This window comes from Hemiscyllium ocellatum, chromosome 38, assembly GCF_020745735.1.
Source record: "Hemiscyllium ocellatum isolate sHemOce1 chromosome 38, sHemOce1.pat.X.cur, whole genome shotgun sequence".
NCBI lineage: Eukaryota > Metazoa > Chordata > Chondrichthyes > Orectolobiformes > Hemiscylliidae > Hemiscyllium > Hemiscyllium ocellatum.
The window spans coordinates 22,624,172-22,630,771 of record NC_083438.1 but is presented as its reverse complement, the minus strand read 5'-3'; positions in this window follow the sequence as shown (position 1 = coordinate 22,630,771).

Below are 6,600 nucleotides of genomic sequence, written 5' to 3'. Positions count from 1 at the left end.
ATGGTCACCAAATACTCGATCTTATATTCTATGTTTCTAGCCCCTAGTCACAAAGTCGAATGCATTTTCCTCTTTATTAATTGCTGTTTTTCATCTGTCCATCCGCTTTCAATAACAGAAATTGAATTCCCCCCTTCCATCTGGGAATCTCCACCACAAACTTCCTCCCCAAGTCTGAAATAAAAACAACCAGTTATTCGTTTCCTGCCTCTCAGCCAAGTTTTCCTTAGAGTTAAAAACAGCTGATGGCTGCTTTTTAGGTCACGTCTCCCGTTTAAGCAACTATTTCAACCGAAACTCAAGAGAGTTCCGAGTTCGGTCACTGTTCTGTGCGTGGTTCTCCCATTTCCCCAGAAAGCATTTACTGCTCATCACAGGACATCGATTCCTTTTCCCCTGCTCAGACCTCATTCCTGATGAAGGGCTCATGCTCGAAACGTCAAATTCCCTATTCCTGAGATGCTGCCTAACCTGCTGTGCTTTAACCAGCAACGCATTTTCAGCTGTGATCTCCAGCATCTGCAGACCTCATTTTTTACTCCCCATTTAAAAAGCAGGGTGGAGGTGTAGGGGTGAGCCAGGGACACTCTCTACCTACTTTGGGAATACATTGACTTTGGTTTCAGTCCTACTCAAGGCCATTCTCTGACCTGTTTCCTCTTATCCCCCACCCCAGACACTGATGGCTTCTGCTGTTGCTAATATCCGCTTTGGTTCCAAACTGGAAAATGGGAGGCAGAGGTTTAGGCAGGGAATTGGGAGGATCTGCTCAGGCAGACCGCGAAAGAACCAGAGATCAGAAATTCACCAATACTCGGCACACAAGCGCAGTGGCTACAAGAGCAGGTCAGATGCGAGGAACACTGCAGCAAGTAACTCACCTCCTGATTCCTCAAAGCCTGTCCACCATCTACAAGGCACAATTCAGAAATGTGTTGGAATACTCCTCACTTATCTGGATGGGAGCAGCCCCAACAACACTCAAGACGTTTGACACCATCCAGAACAAAGCAGTCCATTTGATTGGCACCACATCCACAAACATTCACTCCCTCTCCCATCAAGATACAGTAGCAGCAGTGTGTACCCTCTACAAGATGCACTGCAGAAATTCCCCAAACGTTCTTAGACAGCACCTTCCAAACCCAGGAGCACTTCCATCCAGAAGGGCAAGGGTAACAGATACATGGGAACACCATCCCCTGCAAGTTCCCCTTCCAGCCACTCACTATCCTGACTTGGAAATATATCACCATTCTTTCACTGTCGCTGGGACAAAATTCTGGAATTCCCTCACCAAGGGCATTGTGGGTCAACCTCAGCAGATGGACTGCAGCAGCTCAGGAAGACAGCTCACTACCACCTTCTCAAGGGGCAACTAGGGACGGACAATAACTGGTGGACCCAGGCAGCAATGCCCATATCTCACAGATGAATTAAAAAGAAGCTGACAGCTTGACTGCCTTTGTGTAATGATTGGAATGAGGTCAGTCAGGGGGACTTCATAGAATATGAGTTCCCTGACTGAGGCTGTGAATCTGATCCAGTCGGGGAACCATGGCTGATATAAAAAAGGTGACGAATCAGGGATACTTACACTCTGGTGACTGACTCTGTATGAAGCAGGACTATCATCAAGGACTACTCATGTGTAAATAAAGGGTGACTTGGTGATGAAATATCACCCTCTGTAGGGTTACTGCACTGAGAAGGCATCACTTTTCAAAACCATTTTCACTCACACGATGTGAGTGTCACTGGAGAGGCATTTATTATAAGAAGGCAGTTAGGAGTCACATGTCGGCCATTCCAGGTAAGGACAGCACAGTTCCTTCCCTACAGGGACATTAGTGAAGCCAATGGGATTTTCCAATCATCATCATCATCTGATTCTTACTTCCTGATCTTTTTTCCACCCTGGATTGAATTCAAATCCCACCATCTGCCGTAGTGGGACTTGAACACCAGAACTTCAGCTGGGTCTCTAGATTCACAGCCCAACAATACGACCGCTAGGCCATTGGCTCCTCTCCGCAAGCTGCATGTCCTGCAGATATCACAGTCACGTGTTTTTTGATCTGTGTGGGGAAGATCGGAGAATGGGCTCCCCCAGAACCCGGAACTTAATGATGATAATCTTCAGGAAATTCAAGCAAAAGAATAAGCTGCTCTGCCGAATGGTTCAAACATTGGAGGAATTTCTGCTTATTCCAGCATCAACAAACTCACTGAACCCTGTGATTATATCAACAAGTAGGACACCTGCTTGAATAATACCGAGAGGCAGCAGCAACTGATTTAACTTGAGTTGTGCACCTCTAACATTAAGCTCTTAGACACAGCCTAAAGCAAAATGTGCGAACAATGGGAGGACTGGTGATTGCAGACATAGACAGAGCCCTGGTGTTGCAGACTGTGAACTGACATGCACAGAAATATTTGCACGTTTGGTCTATGTATTACTCTTTTTCAAGAAGAAGATGTTTCTAAGTTAAGTGCTACCCTGAGACTGATTAATGTGTACGCCCCAGTGGGTAAGAGTGAACGGTTGGCCGTCCTGCAGCAGCTTCCCCTGTTGCTGGCTACGTCCAGGCGGTCATTCTGGCCGGAGACTTCAACTGTATCATTGATGCAGATGGACGATCCGGTGGGGGGGACAGTAAACTGGACGCCACGTCCAGAGCCCTGATGGACACAGTAAAAGATGCCAAGCTGCACGAAGTCTTCAGCACCCCTGCAGACGGAGCACAGCGTAGATACACCTGGTCACGGGCAGACGGGTCTATCCGCTCAAGGATAGATTACCTGTTTGTGTCCCAAACGTTCTCGGTCAGATCCACCGACATCAAGCCGGTGTTCTTCTCTAACCACTGCCTCCTGCTGGCCGACTGTCACCTACAGGACAAGCAGCAGGCGGGTAAGGGAACGTGGAAGCTGAACACAAAGCTGTTGACCCCGGAAACATTGAAGAGCTCAAGAGGGACTATGCAGGTTGGAGAACTGTGAAGCCCCTCTTTGAGTCCCCAGAGGACTGGTGGGAAACAGGAAAGGGGAACATCAAGAAGTTCTTCATCCTCAAAGGTGTTCAGGAGGCGAGAGAGAGGCGGGGAAAACTATCCCAGCTCCAGGAAAGTATACAGAACCTGCTCCTGCTGCAGACGATGGGGGTCGGTATCATGGAGGACCTCAAGGAGGTGAAGGGCCAGCAAGCCTCGCTCTTTGTCTCGGAGGCTTCCAAGATAATTTTCCGGTCCAGGGTCCGCTTGGTGGAGCAGGACGAGACGTGCTCATGTTTCTTCTTCCAGAAGGTGCACAAAGAGAGCTCCGTGCTCAGAAGCCTGAAGGAAGAAGACGGCTCGATAACGTCATCTCAGACTGATGTCATGAGGATCAGTAAGTCCTTCTACGCCAGTCTGAATGACGCGAAGCCGACCGACAGCGCGGCCTCCCAGTCGTTCCTGTCCTCTATCACGGAGATCTTAGACGACAGAACACGCGAGAGGCTGGACCAGCCGCTGTCTCTGGACGAGCTGACCAAGACTCATGAGTCCTTCGAAAAGAATAAAACTCCCGGAAGTGACGGCTTACCGGTCGAGCTCTATTCCGCTCTTTGGGATTGGCCAGGACCTGCTGGAGGTGTATGTCAGTATGCTTCGGGCAGGTACCATGAGTGAATCCATGAGGAAAGGCATCATCACCCTCATCTACAAGCGGAAGGGGGAGGGGAGGAACTCAAAAATTGGAGACCAATCTCACTGTTGAATGCGGATTACAAAATTCTGTCAAAGGTCATCGCCAACCGGGTCAGGTCTGCTCTGGGTCGGTGATTCACCCCGACCAAACCTGTGCTGTACCGGGCAGGAAGATCGCTGAGAGTCTCGCACTCCTCAGGGATACGATCGCCTACGTGCAGGACAGAGGGTTGGACGCCTGCCTCATCAGCCTGGACCAGGAGAAAGCCTTTGACAGGATATCACACAGGTATATGAGAGATGTTCTCTCCAAATGGGCTTTGGGGAGGGAATCTGCAATTGGATCAGACTGCTCTACACCAACATCGTCAGTGCAGTCTCAATCAATGGGTGGGAATCAGATAGCTTCCCAGTCAGATCTGGAGTCAGGCAGGGCTGCCCTCTCTCTCCTGCCTTGTTTGTGTGCTGCATAGAGCCATTTGCCGAGTCCATCAGGAAGGATGCGAGCCTGAGAGGGGTGACTATTCCTGGCAGTGGGGGCCTACAGGTTAAGGCCTCCCTGTACATGGATGACGTCGCTGTTTTCTGCTCGGATCCGCTGTCCGTGCGCAGACACGTGTGCATTTGTGACCAGTTCGAACGGGCCTCGGGGGCCAAGTTAAACCGAGGCAAGTGCGAGGCCATGCTCTTCGGGAACTGGGCCGACCAATCCTCGATCCCCTTCACCGTCAGGACCGACCACCTGAAGGTGCTGGGTATTTGGTTCAGGGGGGTGTGCGCCAAGTCTTGGGGGAGGAGCGTATCAGCAAAGTGAAACAGAAGCTGGGCAGATGGAAGCTACGGTCGCTCTCCATTGCAGGAAAAAACCTGGTCATCAGGTGTGAGGCACTGTCATTGCTATTATACATGGCACAGGTCTGGCCTATTCCCAGAACCGGGCCATCTTTCAGTTTATATGGAGATCAAAGATGGAACGGGTCCGAAGGGACTCGCTGTACAAAGATCTGGGCAACGGGGGAAAAAATACACCCAATGCCACCGTCACCCTGATGGCCACCTTTGTGTGTGGCTGCATCAAGCTGTGCGTGGATTCCCGGTACGCAAACACCAAGTGTCACTACGTACTGAGGTTCTACCTGTCCTGGTGTTGCGAAGGATGGGCCTGGCCTCACTGCCGCGGAACACTCCGAGTAGTTGGACCGTTCCGTATCACCTATCCTTCGTGGAGAAGTTTATGAACAAAAACACCTTTGACCACAAGTCCATCAGGAAGTGATCAGCACGTAGTGTCCTCGAGACCCTTCGGGAAAGGAGAGGGCGGATCCTATCGAGCGGTTCCCTGAGCAGACTGTCAAAGCCATTTGGCAGAATGCCTCATTGCCAGAACTTACCATCAAGCACCATGGCTTGGCTGGTGGTGAGAAGGGCTCTGCCTGTGAGATCCTTTATGTATGCCCGGACTCTCAGCCGCACCGCACGCTGCCCTCGAAGCCGCTGCGGGGGGAACGTGACTGTCACACACCTCCTTCTGGAATGTGCCTATGCAGAGGAAGTCTGGAGAGGAGTGCAGTGGTATTTGTCGAGGTTCGTCCCAAGCAGCGCCGTGACGCGGGACTCCGTGCTCTACGGCCTGTTCCCCGGGACGCACACCGAGACGTACATCAACTGTGCCTGGAGGATCATCAACTCGGTGAAGGACGCTCTCTGGGCGGTCCGAAACCTGTTGATCTTCCAGCTGAAGGAGTTGACCCCGACTGAGTGTTGCAGACTGGCACATTCCAAGGTCCAGGACTACGTGCTGAGGGACGCGCTGAAGCTTGGGGCAGCTGCTGCCAAGGCGCGGTGGGGAAAGACCACCGTGTAACATCTGCCCGCCTAGAGAAGATCAGGGGACCAATGCAGTCATTGGGCTCTGCTGACACCTCAGCTAAAACTGTAACCGTACAGACCTGTAAACAGGAATGATTACTCTGTTTCGGTATGCAAACAAATGGAATGTTTACATATGTATGGCATGTCCAGTTGTATAGATCATCAAAGTATTTTCAAATAAAGTATATTTTTGAAAGAAAGAAAGTACTTAGGAACTGGGAGTATCGGAATATCAGACACAGGGACAGTCAGTCACAGCTGGAGGGTGGTCGAGGTGGAAAACCTCACAACCTTTTAAAGGAACATGCAGGAACAATTGAAATGTCTCAGAATTGATGGCCGATGGGCCAAGGGATGGAAAGTGGGATTAGTGTCAACAGGTGTGTGCAGACTTCCTGGGCTGAATGGCCTCTTCTGGGCTGTATGACTGTGTGACAAAGAGCATGTGTAAGTTCAGTCAGGAACCCGGGATGGGCCCATTCGCCAACGACGATTAGCCACTCCCCTTTAACCACAGAGGATGCTTAGCCACGGCCCATTGGCCACTGAAGACGATTCGCCACCATAAATAAGTCGTATATTCAGAATATTGGTGATAGTGTTTACTTGTTTTAATAGAAGGGCTTTTGCTCGAAACGTCGATTTTCCTGCTACTCGGATGCTGCCTGACACGCTGTGCTTTTCCAGCACCACTCTAATCTGGACTCTGGTTTCCAGCATCTGCAGTTATTGTTTTTACCTACTTTACTTGTTTTAATAACCATTTACTTTTGTTAATATATTTTTCTTATTTAACAACGTTGAAAATGTTAGAGAACAAGCATATCTAAACGAAATAAAATTGTCGTTATATTGGTTAAGGTAGTGTTTGCGTTGTTTCAGTAACAACTTATTTTCGTTACAGGAGAGGTTTTTTTAAGCTTGTATTTTTTTTCCCACTTACCCCCCAAGTCTTCAAAATGGAAACAGAAATTATTAGTAAACGCGGAAATAAGAAGTTTTACCACCAGGGTTTTATATATGATTTTGATAAACT